The sequence below is a fragment of the Tasmannia lanceolata genome, unplaced genomic scaffold (genome assembly GCF_043159265.1).
Source record: "Tasmannia lanceolata isolate RefF3 unplaced genomic scaffold, GAP_Taslan_0.1 ptg000023l, whole genome shotgun sequence".
In the NCBI taxonomy this organism is placed as follows: Eukaryota; Viridiplantae; Streptophyta; class Magnoliopsida; order Canellales; family Winteraceae; genus Tasmannia; species Tasmannia lanceolata.
In genome coordinates, this window is record NW_027518700.1 from 35643647 (window position 1) to 35661138 (window position 17492).

Consider the following 17492-nt stretch of genomic DNA (forward strand, 5'->3'; position numbering starts at 1 on the left):
GTGAAGTCACTGGGACCAAAACTGATAGTTGTGGCTGTACTCAGTGGACAGATGTTCAAGGCCGAACCATTGTCCACGAGTACGGCTGGTACCTTCTTCTGATTACATAAAACAGTAACGAGGAGAGGCTTGGAATGGTTCTTTCCTTCGGGGAACGAAAGGTTGTAGAGGCTCTGACTGCTGCAATCAAATTCGTAAGCTGTTCGGGTGTACTGTCCTTCGACACTTGGGAAGTCTGCAAACTTTTGAGGAGAACCTCTCTGTGTTTGAGGGAAACCATCAGTAGGTACAGCTAGATGTCTGCCTGAGTCTTGCTGAGCTGTCTGATAATATTCAGATCTTCCTGATCAACCTCTGTGTTAACGATCTTCCGTTTGACAGCGTCAATCTACTCATCTGACCTGAGTTCTGGGGGTTTGTAGTTCCTACCACCCCTAGTGAGATGTCCTACTTCTGAAGTTCCAGGATCACTGATTCTGCAATCTTCTAGCAAAAGGACAAATGGAGTTTCATCTATTCCAGCCCCTTCTAGTTCAAGAATGTAAGGTTCTTCATCACGGTCTGCGCAGATGGCAAGAGGATAGGGTTCCTCTTTCCCGACTTCTCGTATGTAATTGTTGTTATTGATACCCCACAGATAGGGTTCGATAGTACAATTTAAGGACGAGAAATTGATCGACGGAAGCTCGGTGAAGATGGCATATGTAGTGGACGGAGACGGGTTGTGGTTTGGGAGAGGATTGGTATTGATATTTGGCCCAGGTGGGAGAATGGACTGCTTATTTTCTAGAAGGTCTTGGATAGCATGTTTCAAAGTGGGACATCTATCAATTTGGTGTCCTTTACCCTGATGGTACTCACAATATTCTCTGTTGTTCCAGTTTCTTGGCAGAGGATTGGGAGGTTGAAAATCCAAGGGTGGGCCCAAACGGCAACCTAAAAGGAGATTAGGTTGATACAAATAAAATTTACCTTCTGAAAGTTTAACCCAATTCTATAAACTCTCCAATGAAGGATTAAGAGATCAAAGAATAAAACAATTTAAGCAAGTGAGTCAAATCTAAAGTGCAATGCAAGAAATAGAGCAAGAGACAAGAAAGAGTGCACCCGAGATTTAAAGTGGTTCGGTCCTCAAACACGAGGCCTACTCCACTCCACCAACCAAACCCGTTGATGGCTTCACTATTTGACCTTCTTAACTTCGGCGGAGACCGGTGCCGATTACAATTGCTTTAACCTTGGTGGCAATCCTCACCACGGAGAGAGGGCTACGCTTCTCCGAATACTTGCCCTTGGGATGGCTCTGCGTCCCTTCGTACTCGCCCAAATACAATCAAAGAAAATAGAAAATACAACTTCCCTCTTCAAGGGTAGATGTAGACACCCGATTTTGACCGTACCCTAAACCTCCCATGTTTGAGCAAAACCTAACCAAACCAATGTTTTAAAACTCCAAATTTCACCCCAAGGTAGATTACGGTCCAAGCTAGGTCCCTGCAAAATTTCAGGAAAATTCGTTGAGAGTTGCCCTATAAATGAATGTGTTTAGATAAGTAGCGTAAAAAGGGAATGCATTGGCCATTAACCTTGCTAGCCAGGGCAGAAGAGGGGTGGAAAATCCGAGCTGTGTGTGCCAGTATCAATTTTCCAAGCAGCGAAAAGAAAAGACTTGAAACTCACCCCTTTTCTTACTTGTACCACCTTAAAATAACCGAAGCGATTACGAAGTACATTAGAGGGGGCTGTCTAGAGAAGCAAAAGGGGGGGCATTAATATATCATTTTCCCTCTATAAAAGATCGAAAGAAGAAAAAGAAAAAGAAAAAAGATCTCATTTTCTCGTTTTAACAGAGGGAGGGAAGAGAAAGAAAAAGAGAAATAAGGGTTTTGACTTCGTTCTTCTTCTCCGATCATCTTGATCGGAGATCCGGCAGGATTTGGCTGGCCATTTCCTCAGCTGATGAGAGAGATTCGAGCAAGAGAGAGAGAGAGAGAGAGAGAGAGAGATTTTCCCCAAATCCACTAACCCTCTCCCTTTTCCTTCTCCGGCCAAGATCCGATTGGAATCCGACATATCTCACTTCTCCGACAAGCTTCTTCTTCTCCGGCTAGGCACCACATCTCTTTCTTCCGATCTGTAGAGAGACAGAGGATTTTCCCCAAATCTGAGAGAGAAACGAGAGAGATTTTCTCCCCAAATATCGCCAGATCCATCACCTTCTTCATCTTCTTCGACTAGTTGCCGACGAGATTCCGGCAAATCCGGTTATTTTTCTTGTGATCCGCCGACAAATCCGATCAAAATCCAACACCTCAAGATCTGAGTTATCAAACATCAGATCTGATTTTCAAAGAACAAAGATAAGAGTAATAGCTTCATTTAACAGGTAAGAAACATTTCAACTCTGAAATTTTACATCGGCTAGCACTGTTCCAGGTGATTGCTCTGTTTTGCTACATATAATTGAATGATTTACTGGATTTCCAAAGCTTATAGGATGTTATGTCTTGTGATGAAGTAATCTACTCGATTTCTGATGCTTGGATGAGTTACTATGATCAAATGATTTTTTATTATTATTATGAGCTCAAACTGTAAATCTTTATCACAATGAGATGTAAAAATTGGAAACGATCTGTGTGATGTAGACACAGATCGTTGGGTTTCTTCAAGCTATTAACGGCATTTGGCCTCGCCTGAATTTTCTTCATTCCATTCTCATAAAGATTCAGGTAATAATCTTCTCTGTTAATTCATATATGTGAATGTGATGATTGTGTTTGCAATTTTTCTTTTTACCAATTAGGCCATTTGGTGTTTCTTCAAGCTATTAGTGCCCTAATTGCAGAGACTAAAAGTTTAGACTCCTTCTTTGGTTCTGGCTGTCACCTTTGTCTAAAAATCTGAGAAGAATTTTTTTTTTTTTTAGCATTCTCCTGAGACCTATTGCAGGAATTACCCTACTTCAAATAATTCACTTGATATGATTAGAAATACTTAAATGTTAGGAAATGATATCAATTCAGCCATGCTTTTGAGGTTGCACGTTCTTAGTTTAAATTGGCTCAGTTGATGGTAGTTTCTCAGTAGCTGTGATTGTAAATTGATTGGGAAATACTCTATGTTTGTGGATTTTAGTTTATGGTTTGTGGCCTGAGATTGCTTAGGTAATCCATAGGTTAGACGAAATTGGTTGAAGGGTAAAGGTGTCATCTGGTTCTGATATATCTGTGATTAACTCAAAACAATTCAATTGTCCCCCCAACCAGTGTCACTTTAGGATCATCAGATGAGATATTATATATGGCTTAAGACTTGGATGATGTAAAATTGTGTTAAGTATCTATTGGTAAAAAAAATAGATATAGATCTCAACTAAGATCAGACCTGTGACAGGCTGGTGGTGTATTGAATTTAAAGGGTTTTATGAATTTATAAATTGTACTCTCAGTTTTTGTTGTTATCACATAAGTTATAGTGTGAAATCTTGGTCCTAATATCTCCTACTTTTATTTAGAATCTTGGAATGTACTAAAGTTTTCATTACATAGGGATTTAAATGGTCGATAGTGAGACTCAATGTCTATTTCAGAATGGTTATGTTTGGTTTCTTGCATGACAATTTCATAGAATGTTCTCAAAGAAATTTTGTAGTTGATTATCTTAGAGGACTGCTCTGGTAAGTGGATTTGACTTCTTTTCATTAACAACTATAGTTCTCAAAGGAAAATATTTGAAACCGAGAGTCATCTCTTGTTTAGAAATTGGATGTCATGTGTAGTTAATGAGAATTCTTTTCATTTTCTCTTGATTGAAGCTTGTGATTTGGGTTGATTAATAAATAAAAGAATTTGAGTCCATTGATTTAAAAAAATAATAATAAAAAAAAAAATTTTAAAAGAGAAAAAGTTTGTGCAGTGACTATTCTGCTACGAGACAAGTGGGCATTTGCATGTTAAGTTTGAGAATTCCAATGTGCAGCCTTTTATTTCTTTGCCTCTAATGGGCCATGTTGAATCATAGTTGTTTTCCAATTTCCATATCTAGATGGGAGCAGTTGCTATGGAAGAGACATCTTGAGCTCACCCTTGAGGGAGACAAGCTATGTCTCAACAAAGAGTCGTACTCTTTAAGAGACAGGCTTCGTCTCATTAGTGAGTCGCACGTAGGAGGCTTGCTTAGCCTTATCATTAGAAACTCCCTTCCTAGTTAAATACCAACTTGGGTTTGGTAGTTGTCCATCACTTTTTTATCATTGCAGGGACAATAATAAGGTTACTTGGAGCCCTTCTAAGTGACATTCGGTGTCTCATTAGGGATAGTTGTTCCCCTATAGGAGATAGGCTTTGTCTCATTGGTCATAGTTGTCACCTCTGTGTCTAGTAGACTTGCCTAGTCTCACTAACACCCTTGTTTGTCTTCTCTTCTTCTAGAAGACATGACTTGTTTAGATAGCACCCCCTCTTAGAGTCGCTAGTCTAAAAGAATCAGTCTTAGCATAGGAGTCAGTTCTTCAGTTTCCAGAGTCAGTTCTATCATCTTAGGGGTTAGGATTCTGTCCTACCTCTCTTCAAATCATGTGATTTTTATCCGCTCCTGCAAGGTATAGGATGCTGTCCAACCCTTGCAGAGTTGTTATCCTGTTCATTCCCCCGCAAAGCATAGGATGCTGTCTAACCTTTGCGGGATATCAGGAGTCTATCCTACCCTTATGATGATAGGATTCTGTCCTCTTGTGTCAAAAACTCAAAAACATTTCAAAAACACTTGAAATTTCAAAAACATCTAAAAACCGAAAATCTCAAAAGTCTTGAGTCTTTAGTAGTAGTTAGGAAATTCTATTTCGAACTACGTTGGCTTGATCCCTATCCATAGGGTACGTAGTGCAGCTTGGGATCCACATCCCAGGTCCAGCCAAACCTTTAAAAATAAACATTTCAAATCTTCCAAAAATACAAAAATTCTTCAAAACCTTTTTAAAAAGATCTTCCCCTAGAGTTAGAAGTCTGTCTTAGCTGTTTTGGGTGTTTTAGAGCTAGGAGGTTGTCCTGAATTGTATTGATATGGTGTGTCCTGTCGTGTGAGGGTCCCTAGAGTTAGGAGGCCTCGAGTTGATCGGTTAGATATTTAGTCGAACCGATGGCTAGACTAGGAAGCATATACTCAGCCCGTGGTTTTCTTTAGGATGCACAGCCTAGTTACACATAGGATGTAGGGCCCACCTGCATTAGCTTAAGGCTAATCAACTTGCATTAGTTAGGGCATATAGAGAGTCCTAAAATTTACAATTCACATGAACTTAAGCAATCGTGCAAAAAGCTTTAAAAATCAGTTGAGTCTAGTGGATCGAGTCTAGGATAGCGGTTCTAGACGGTTAGGCATAGTAGTTTGGAATAGGGCATCGAACTACGTTGACTCCGATTCTTCCCGAGGCCGGGATACGTAGAGCAGCTGGGATTGACGGTCATTTTGGTCCGAGTCAAGTCGCATTAGAGTTAGGATTTGTCTTGTCCTGTCATATATAGGATTGATTTGTGTTTTATGTTTTGATGTGTTTTCTTACTTTCGTGTACTGATACTATACCTTTAGCTATAGCTTGCATGTGTATGTCCACCAGAACTTAGACACCAATTAGGTATGACATTCATAACCTACTTATTCTCAGGTGACACTACTTTCATCTATTTTGTGTGTGCTTATTATTCCTCCGAGACATGCACGATTAGATAGACGTCTTCTCGGAGATATGTGTTCCCATTTCGCATGACTTTCACCCAAAACTCTTCAAAATCAATAAGTAAATGGCATGAGAGACCAGGTGCTTGCACTTGGGCGGACAAGGTGCTCTTCAGACCTTCCAAATTCGTAACCAGGCACGAACCTTATTTTATATCTCTGGTTATCGGTTGTAACAGAGCATAGTATGGGATCCTTGGCCCACTTCCTTGGATGACGACTCTTCTTTGTTTAAGGTAGGCCTCGAATCTGGGCTAGTCCCCGAATCGAGAGGTATCTCACCTTTGTATCGCCACTCATGCTGTGAGGGGCACTTCTTTCGAGAATTCCTTGGTAGATCTCTCCATTCACGTGGATGATCCATAGAGACTTAGCGTGTGGGGGCCCGTCCCCCGCCTCTCTCGGATCGGGGTCCACAGTAGATAGCTCTCACGCTCACAAATTCCACTCTTTGAAATGATGTACAAATTCAAGCCTAGGTCTAATCCCTCTAGATATCCCAAATTGAGGCACAAGGGTGATTACCACTCTCTAATGTGTTTAGAACATGTTTAGGAATGAGAGAGATGTGTTCTAAGGCATAGAGAACACATATATATAGGAAAAACCCAAATATGACCGTTACAGGGGCATAGTCGTAATTCTGGCAAAATCCCAAACGGTCATAATTTTGTTCCCGACACAGTGGTCTCGGAGTTCCGAGAGATTTTCTCGGAGTTCCGGGAATACAAACAAAATTTGAAAAATAGCTACTGGACCATTTCTCGGAGCTCCGAGGGATATTCTCGGAGTTCCGAGAAGCCTAAATCAACCAATATTCCATAATTTTTATGCTGATCATTTTTTGGCTTCAAGGGCTTCCAAATTTGACATAGATGGGATTGTTATTCAATTAAGGTCAGTTGTTTGGTGACTCAATTATGCCTCTAGGTGGAGTACCTAATAGGGATTAGATTTACAATCTAATACATGACTTAAGCCTTCAAATCTTCTTCTTTTGAAGCACATCTTCACGTCTTGAACTCTTGCATGGATCACCTCCATTTCTTTGGCTTTTCAAGATCTCTCCTTGAATGCTCCAAGCCTTCATCATCCTTTGGCTTCAAATAGTGTTCAAGGATGTACAAGCCTCGATCCATGCCGTTTTCCTTGATCTAAGTGTTTGAAATGCTTGAATCTTCAATACATGCACTTTAAACATCAAACACGTTAGAAATACAACACAATTCAACTTGTGTTTGGAATCATCAAAACATAGAAGATTGCTAAGGTGAGAACCATTGGGCTTACAATCTCCCCCTTTTTGAGGATGACAACACACAAGGTAATTGCTACATTTAAGCGCACTAAGCATAAAACTTCTCCCTCTTTGTCATCACAAAAAGAAGGGATGAAAGTTTTAAACATAAGGGAAAAAATATGCAATATGTAGCTCCCCCTTTGTCAAGAAATAAATCAAATCAAAACTCCCCCTTAATAAAAGCAAAATTCAAAACAAGGAGGGATTTGAAAACTCATATGGGGTTTTGAAAGATAACTCATTTTCTAGCTCTCCTAAATCAAATGTCCCCTTTTAAACAAAATACAATCATCAATAAATAGGGATCATCCAAATCAAATTCCCAAGATAAAGATATAACAATCTAGGTAAAAGTCTTGGTCACAAAGAACCAAAATTCATAAAGATATTCAAATTAAGCATATGCCCCTGATCTAATGCAAAAGCATAGAAAACTAGGTAGGGGCCTTTGGAACCCACATCAATTTGGTTCCAAATGGCTTAGATTTACCTAAAGTGTTCTTTTCAACCCAAATCATCTTAGTTTTAGGTAAAGATTTAAGCACACATTCATTTTTAAAATGTCCTAATCTACCACAAAAATGACATTTTGTGCAACAAGTAGATGGACATGAAACATTACAAGAAGATTTAAGATTTTCATCATTTTTCTTCTCTTCTTGCAAATTTTGGTTTTCAAAAACCAATATCTCATTTTCTTTTGCAAATGATTTACATCTTTGAATCAAGTCTTTGTTTACATTAATCAAATCATTGTTTATTTGATTCAAAGCATCATTCTTGAGCGAGAAATTATCAATTTCCAAGTGCAAGGAATCAATCTCTTTTTGTAGTTTGGAAATTGAGGAGTTGAAATCCTTTTTAATATCAAAAGTGTTTAAACAATGATTCACAACACAATCATGTAAATGAGAAACATTAGAATCTTCTAATGAAAGATGACAAGTATGATTTTTAAAGATTTCTTCAAGTTTAATCCAAATCTCATGTACATCTTTACATGATGAAATATTCTCAAAAACATGGGGAGACAACGAGCAACAAATTGCAATCAAAGCTCTACTATTTAATGTTTCCAATTTGGATCCTATTTTCCCTTTTTTAGAAATATCATTTTCTACAAGATGTAAGATCTCTAAATCCAAAGATCCTAAAAAGAACCTCATACGGGTTTTCCATTGCCCATAGTTGGTTCCATCAAAGGATGGAGGGATAGAGATGTTATGACCAATTTTAAAATCCATGGATTTTGCCAAATAATGATCTTTTAACTCTTACCGGTTAAGGCTTTTGACAAGAGCCTTAGCTCTGATACCAAGTGAAAATCCAAGGGTGGGCCCAAACGGCAACCTAAAAGGAGATTAGGTTGATACAAATAAAATTTACCTTTTGAAAGTTTAACCCAATTCTATAAACTCTCCAATGAAGGATTAAGAGATCAAAGAATAAAACAATTTAAGCAAGTGAGTCAAATCTAAAGTGCAATGCAAGAAATAGAGCAAGAGACAAGAAAGAGTGCACCCGAGATTTAAAGTGGTTCTGTCCTCAAACACGAGGCCTACTCCACTCCACCAACCAAACCCGTTGATGGCTTCACTATTTGATCTTCTTAACTTCAGCGAAGACCGGTGCCGATTACAATCGCTTTAACCTTGGTGGCAATCCTCACCACGGAGAGAGGGCTACGCTTCTCCGAACACTTGCCCTTGGGATGGCTCCGCGTCCCTTCGCACTCGCCCAAATACAATCAAAGAAAATAGAAAATACAACTTCCCTCTTCAAGGGTAGATAGCTCTCAAGCTCACAAATTCCACTCTTTGAAATGATGTACAAATTCAAGCCTAGGTCTAATCCCTCTAGATATCCCAAATTGAGGCACAAGGGTGATTACCACTCTCTAATGTGTTAGAATATGTTTAGAAATGAGAGAGATGTGTTCTAAGGCATAGAGAACACATATATATAGGAAAAACCCAAAAATGACCGTTACAGGGGCATAGTCGTAATTCTGGCAAAACCCCAAACGGTCATAATTTTGTTCCCGACACAGTGGTCTCGGAGTTCCGAGAGATTTTCTCGGAGTTCCGAGAATTTCTCTCGGAGTTCCGGGAATACAAACAAAATTTGGAAAATAGCTACTGGACCATTTCTCGGAGCTCCGAGGAATATTCTCGGAGTTCCGAGCTCGGAGCTCCGAGAATATTCTCGGAGGTCCGAGAAGCCTAAATCAGCCAATATTCCTTATTTTTTATGCTGATCATTTTTGGGCTTCAAGGGCTTCCAAATTTGACATAGATGGGATTGTTATTCAATTAAGGTCAGTTGTTTGGTGACTCAATTATGCCTCTAGGTGGGGTACCTAATAGGGATTAGATTTACAATCTAACACCAGACTTAAGTCTTCAAATCTTCTTCTTTTGAAGCACATCTTCAAGTCTTGAACTCTTGCATGGATCACCTCCATTTCTTTGGCTTTTCAAGATCTCTCCTTGAATGCTCCAAGCCTTCATCATCCTTTGGCTTCAAATGGTGTTTAAGGATGTACAAGCCTCGATCCATGTCGTTTTCCTTGATCTAAGTGTTTGAAATGCTTGAATCTTCAATACATGCACTTTAAACATCAAACACGTTAAAAATACAACACAATTCAACTTGTGTTTGGAATCATCAAAACATAGAAGATTGCCAAGGTGAGAACCATTGGGCTTACAGAGGTGGACGGGGTGCAAGTAGAAATATCTTCTTTGCTTGAAGAAGTAATTTCAATGTTGACCCCTAAACTTTGATAAGTTTAAGTTCTTAGCTGACCTTGGCAAACTTATCTTCCCACTGTTTTAGAATCTGGGCGAAGGGATGACTCTCATCGGTGTACTGTTCTCCCAAAAACGGGTCCGGATGCTGAGCTGTAGGCTGGTTAGTGGGCTGGACAAGTATGGTTTCCTAGACAGGAGGAATATGCTGTTGAGGTATGGTAGGTGCCACGGTAACCTGAGGATGTGATCTTAATGCGGCCTTCTCTACTGAGAGATGATGGAGACTCTGAGTGAGTTCAGTTACTGCCTATTACAGTTCTTCGATAACCTGGGACTGGTCACTTGATATGGTGGACGACATCAAACGGGATCATTTGGAACTCCCTGAAAATACCCAAAATACACTTAAGAAACAAAATTTCCAAGAAAGATAAAAACCATGAGAAATTATAAAAATAGCAGGTTTTCCAAAATACTTGAAATCATCCATGATTTCTCAGACAAACATTCAGGATAATCTAATGACAGATCGAAAATGACAAAAATACCCCTAAGATACAGAAAATGATAAAACTGGGAAAAGCCCTGAGAAATTTTAAAAATAGAAGGTTTTCACACTTGATTGGAAACACAAGATATCATCATCTGAAGACTAGTAGAACCCCCTAGAGACCTTCAGGATTGCGAATTAACACCAAAACACTTATAATGAGATGAAATTTACCCTACAATGCGAGAATGCTTAGCTTAATGCAAAAGACTGACTTGGGATTTAATTGACCAATCAAACCTTCCGCTTTTTAAAGCGTAGAAAAATGGGGTGTCTACACACCTATCACTAATACTTTCTTGACAAAATTGGGTGTCTACACTTACATATTTCTTACATGAATAACTGTACGAAAACATTTTTGTACACATAGAAATGTACGAAAAGGCCAACAAATGTTCAATTGTGCTAAAAAACTGGCTAGCTTTTTGCTGTTTTGCTGGTTTTTGGGCTCGATCTCGGGGGTTCAGACATGCAAGCTCAGGGCTATAATTGCAAACTGATTTTGGGTCAAACATTGTGTTGAGGTAGGATGATATTTAGGATCAAGCAAAGGTTTTCGGCTAGGAATTCTTCCACTCTTTATGCCTAAAATAGACCATAATTTTATCATCCAAGGAATGCCAAAACTCCCCAGTTCTCTTGCTAGAAATACTATGTTACAAGGACAAGCATCTGTAAGCCCAAGGGTTCCCATGGGTTAATCATTCACCTTACCTTCTTATTTTGATGCTAGCAAACAAAATTGACTAGCATGTATAGACTAATGTGTTGTTTTGAGGTGTTGTGTTATATACAGGATTTTCATGTCATAATCGTCATTACACAACTCATTTCAATACATGACTTGTGGATCAAGAAGCAAAGGAACCAAGAGCCTGCACCTACAGTGAAGGAATCCCCATTTGAAGATGTTCAAGTCAAGAAGCTCGAATATGAAGATCCCACAAGTTCCTAGCATGTGTCAAGAAGGAGCTTCGAGTTGAACATGCCATGGTGACACCTCATGTACCATTCAACATCAATTGAAGATTGGAGGAGAAGTCACATGAGCCATATCAAGTTGAAGATGCTCACTCAAGCCGAAGAAGTCAAAGGAAATGCAAAGGAGTGAATACATTCCAAGAAGACTCATGGTATACTCATTTAGAATGTATTTAAAGTCCTCTTGATTTTATGTAAAATTGCACTTTCAATAGGTTTTCAAATGATTTTCATACCTAACTTTTTATATCTTTGGAAATCATCAACACACCCAAAAATGTGCTTGAGAAACTAGGACTTAAGCTCAAAGACCATGGCCCAAAAACCCCTGGTCTTTTAAAATAAAAATGGAATTTCACACAGGGCCGGTCGACTGGGGTGCCCCGGGCGACCGCGGCAAGGTAGCTGGAAATCCAGCACTTGCAAGTAAATAGCGGGCCGGTCGACCGGGGTGAGCTTGGCCACCGCGAAAATGGTTCTGTGGAATCAGAACCATTTCGTCATGGGTTTGGGCGGGCGACCGCCGTGGGTCTGTCGTCCGCGATACGTTTTTGCGCTAAAATGTTAGCGGACAGGTAGCCCTCGCCGGGCGACCGCCATGGGCCGGTCGACCGTGACGGTAAATAATTTGAAAATAAAAAAGGGGGCATGATAAGGGCGGTCGACCGCGAAGGTTGGGCAAACTAGCCGTTGGGGCCTGCGCAGGTTGACTTTTAAATCCTGTTTTTTACAGTTTTGTCCCCAAAGGGTCATATTTTCAAATACACTATATATACATCATAAAAACCTATCTATTCAAGCTTTTGAACATTTTAGAAAGATCAAATCCTATCTTCTTTGAGAAAAAACCTTCTCATCAAAAGCTAAACCTCTTTGATCTTGTATTTGCACATTCTATCAAGAGGTACTCCATAGGCTTTATATTTTATTCTTTCTTAGAGTATTTGTGAGCTATAAAAGTTTTTAATCTGCCTATCTAGAGGCAAAGGGAGTTTTATCTTTTATTTTCTTCATTGTATTTGAGGGTCTACTCTTCAGCCCGTTCAGAAAGGTGTGAGGGTCTACTCTTCGGCCCGTTAAGAAAGGAGAAGACGTTGGAAGAGGGAGTGTCCCCTGGCCAAGGTTTAGTGCAGAAAGGGTTTGTTTTCTTTGGAGATTGGAAAAGCCGGGTGTACAGCTTGGACATTCGCCCTTTGAAGAATCTCATATTTAGTGGAGCACCCAATGAGAAAAACTTGGAAGAGTAGAGTAGGTCTTGTGATAGACCGAATCACTATAAATCTTGCGCCTTGTAGATGCTTTCTCTTCTCCTTCTCTTTCCACGTCTTGGTGATTTGTAAACTCTAACCTAACTTATATTTATGTCTTATTAAACAAGGGTTAGGGCAAATAGGCTTAAAATAACATCTAAACCCTAGCTTTCATTATATTAATTATTTTAACAATGGTTATATTAGTTAGTGCTTAATTAGTAAATCAATTTCTAATAATCCACCTAATTAAGTCTAAATTTTTTAATTGACCAATTCACCCCCTCTCTTGGATTGTCACACCCACATTTTATTTGGTATCGAAGCCTAGGCTCTTAAAGAGATTTTTGAATTAAAAAATCTACAAGAGAGATCCGTGACAATCCAAATGGAGTTTGAGCTAGGCAAATCTGCTCTAATTCCTCCATTTTTTGATGGAACGAATTTTAGAGCATGGAAAATTCAAAGGCTAGCCTATCTCAAATTCATAGACTTGACATGTTAGATGTCATTGAAAAGCGATTTTCTATTTTAAGGAAATGTTCTAAAAAAGATTTAAAGTTATTTTCTTTGAATTCAAAGGCAATGATCTTATTATGTTGTGGTTTAACTCCAAACATTTTTGAGAAAATTTCTAAATGCATCAATGCAAAAGATATTTGGACAACTCTAGAAGACATTTTTGAGAAAAATATTTGTCTCTTTTCAAATGATAAAATTTTTGAACTAAAAGAGATTTCACAAAAATCTTTTGCAAATGAAAATTCTTTCAAACATTCAATCTCCGATTTGGAAAGTCAAATTGACAATTTGAAATAAGAAGTAAATAAAAGTTTGAAAAGAAATGAAAAATTAAGTCAATTGAGCAAAATTTCGATAAATAAAAATGACGACTTAATTAAAAGAAGTAGTGCCTTTGAAATAGAAATAAAAGCCTTGAAAACACAAACATGGAATTAAATGAAAAATATAAACATGTTTGTGAAAATGAAGAAAAATTAAAAGTTAATTTATCTCAACAAATAAATTGTTTTGAAAATCAATTGAATGAGATTAAATTAGTGAATAAAGAACTCTCTATTTGCCCCTCATCTACCCATGCTCATTAATGTTCATATTGTGGTAGATTAGGGCATCACAAATCTAGGTGTAAACTTAGATTTGTGAAATCAAACAAGTTTGTTTGGATTAGAAAAGATACACTCCCACAAACAAACTTGGTAGGAACCAAAGTAATTTGGATTCCAAAATTTCCCATTAAAAGTATTCATTGAATATATTAATGCAATGGGTTGTGCTTTAATTGCTATATCATTTGAATTCTCTCTAGATACTATTTCGATGTTGCATTTATTGCATCTAGATCACATGTGGTTAAACGATATATCATTTCATTTTTGAGCTTAGATACATATCTTTATACATGAGTTAATATAATGTATCTTTGCCCATAGAGCTTCATGATCACATCATTCTCATTCTTAGTCTATATAGAAAACTAGAATACATCTTTATAAACTATCTTCTTGTGCTTTATTAAATATCATTCTAGTATGTTCAGTCTAAGTGCTTACATCGCATAATAAATCTTCTTGCACTTAGTATTCATCCACAATAGAAAATTCAATATGAAAATCATATGTGTGCTTTCATGAAAATAAACCACCAATTAGCCCTTGAGTTTAATTTGATCTATCAAGTCAATTTCTTCCATATTTGAACTCTATTTAGGACAAATTTGGCATTTTCAATCTAATTTTCTCTTATCTGAGTTCTATAGATTTGAGCTTAATTGACAATCTATAGTTTTATCCCCTTGTATTGTATTGATTGCATGGTAAGATGATAAACCTAAAGTTAAAAATCACTCAATTTGTACTCTTAGTCCTCTTACCTAGTAAGTTGGAGAGTATACACTCATCTCTTTAATTAAAACATCTAATTCCTTTGGCTTCTAGCCAACATCTTCACCATGATAAATCCATATGTGCATTGAAGTGTTGCTTATATATAATATATATATATATATATATATATATATATATCTATATGCACATAATTAGAGGGAGCATGGTCTGCTAAGCTGTCATTTCTTTTGGTATTACTTGATTACTCCTAGCAATCATGCATTTATAGCCGAAGGGTTGATTATAAATCATTCACCTCTAAAACCCTCGGTGCTTGTGCTGGACAGCCCTTTGGATTCATACTATGTATGAGTCCTTAACAAAGGAGGAGTTTTACATCTAAATATCTGTCCATCTATCTTATCATATATTGTTTGATGTGTATACAACATCACATATGATAAGTGCACCCATTTGGAGCCTTATTGCTTCGTTTGTGGTGCAGTTAGGGCTTGTCTTGTGTTTTCACTTTGAGATAGCTTCTCATTTATGACAAGTTCCGTTGGCCTGAGCCACAATGTCATATCATTATAGGCTTTATACTTATCTTGGATGAACTCATGCGATTTCATCATTTCCAATGATAAATATCTTGTTCTAGAGTCTCAAAACTCTCTAGAACTCTCCTTCATAGGATAATGCTTAAATTGATCATATCATTGCCTATGAAGTTGTTTCTTATCATATGTTTTTGAAGATAAAGATATCCTTCATTATGATAAGATCATGTGGCTATGTATTCACTGTCATATATATAGCCATTCTGTATTGTTATGCCTTGCCTTATAGATTTTGTCAAAGGCCAATGACAATTTCTTAGAAGAGAGAGTTGATTCTTTGATCCTTAACTGTTAAAACTCTTCCATCCTTGGTTCATGTATATGGAGCCTTATAATGTTCTATCATATATATGCATGTCCCATTAGTTTCCATGGATGTGTATCTCATTGGTTTCATTCTCTTATTCATGTGCTTATTAGACTATACTCTCTTCATTGTCATATCTTAAGTCTAATAATCATCCATTCCAATTCAAACTGCGATTATCATTTGAATGGAGCAAAAATTTTGAATGGTTAAGGTGATTTTGAATCAAGGGCCTATGTGCTTAGAACTCACATTTAGACTGGATGCACATAGTCAGGGGGAGCCTTCACTTTCACATGTGTGAATCTCTAAGGGTAAGCAACTTAAAATCTCTAGAAGTTATATTATAGTTTAGAGCATATCCATGCTCTGGAAGAGACTTGTCTGCTTAGTGTTTAGAGAACCCCTCATGGAGCAACCTGTGAACTCAAATAGTTATGTCATAGATATGAGCATATCCTTGTTCAGATAGAGACTTATCGGTTTCAAGAATTGCCAATGATGCCCAAGTGTGTAAATCATTCACCTTTTCAACCATTTTGCCCTGTCATGGCCTATCACATAGGTTTCACTTAGGGCCTCTGACAAATTCTATGATAAGCATTCTATGAGCTAAAATGTCATATCATTAGTAGATTCATGGGCTATAGAAGTAATGTGTAGTATATATTCTTCATCTATACCCATTCCTAAACATAGAAGTGTTTTACACTGTCATTTCTCATGTCTATGTTTGATTAGGCTTATCAATGCATTTCACTTTTGTTTTCTACTTTGATAAGCATCATGAGAGGTTAAATGTCATATCATATAACCTATATATAGCTTATATAAGCTATCGTTCATCTTGACACCCCACTTGCACTTTCACTTACATATCCTTACCTTTTATCTGTTGCCAAAAGGGGGAGAGTTTTGAGAATTGATTAGGTAGCCCAATTGTATATGCACCACATGCTTTACATTATCATTTTATACATGTGCTATAGTGAGGGGGAGCTATGCTCTATTGTTTATAACATATCATGCTTATTCATCTATTTGGTCGATATCTCTTACTTCTCTAATCAATTTGTTTGCCATCATCAAAAAGGGGGAGAATGTAAGCCCAAGGGTTCCCATGGGTCTAATCATTCACCTTACGTCTTGTTTTGATGCTACCAAAAACAAATTGATTAGAATTTATAGACTAATGGGTTGCTTTGAGGTGTTGTGATACATACAGGATTTTCATGTCATAATCGCCATTTCACAACTCTTCTCAACACATGACTTGTGGATCAAGAAGCAAAGGAACCAAGAGCTTGCACTCACAGTGAAGACATCATCATTTGAAGTTGATCAAGTTAAGAAACTCAACATAAAGATCCCACAAGTTCCTAGCAAGTGTCAAGAAGGAGCTTGGAATTGAACATGCAATGGTGACTCATCATGCACCTCTCAATATGATTTGAAGATTAGAGGAAATCACACGAGCCAAGACAAAGTTCAAGATGTTCACTCAAGCCGAAGTAGTCCAAGGAAGTGTAAAGGAGCTGATACAATCCAAGAAGACTCATGGTATACACTTTTAGACTGTATTTAGAGTCCTCTTGATTTATGTAAAATGCACTTTCAAAAGGTTTTCAAATGGTTTTCATACTTAAATTTTTATATCTTTGAAAATCAATAACACACCCAAAAATGTGTTTGAAAACCTAGGACTAAATCCCACAGACCATGGCCCAAAATCCCTGAATTTCTATAGTTAAAATGGAATTTTACATAGGGTTAGTCGACCAAGGGTATCCCGGGCGACAGCAGCAAGGTAGCTGGAAATCCAGCACTTGCAGAAATTTATCCGGCCAGTAAACCGGGGTGATCCGGGCGACCGCGGATATGTTCCTGGAACGCCAGGAACATTCCGTCATGGGTTTGGGCGGGCGACCGCTGTGGGTCGGTCAACCGCGATAGGTTCTTGCGCTTAAATGTTGAGCGGACAAATAGCCCTCACCGGGCGATCGCCATGGGCCGGTCAACCGCGACGGTAAGAAATTTGAAAATAAAAAAGGGCGCCTGATAGGGGCGGGCGACCTCGGTGGTTCGGTCGACCACGATGATTGGGCAAACTAGCCGTTGGGGCTTTTGCAGGATGACTTTTTCAA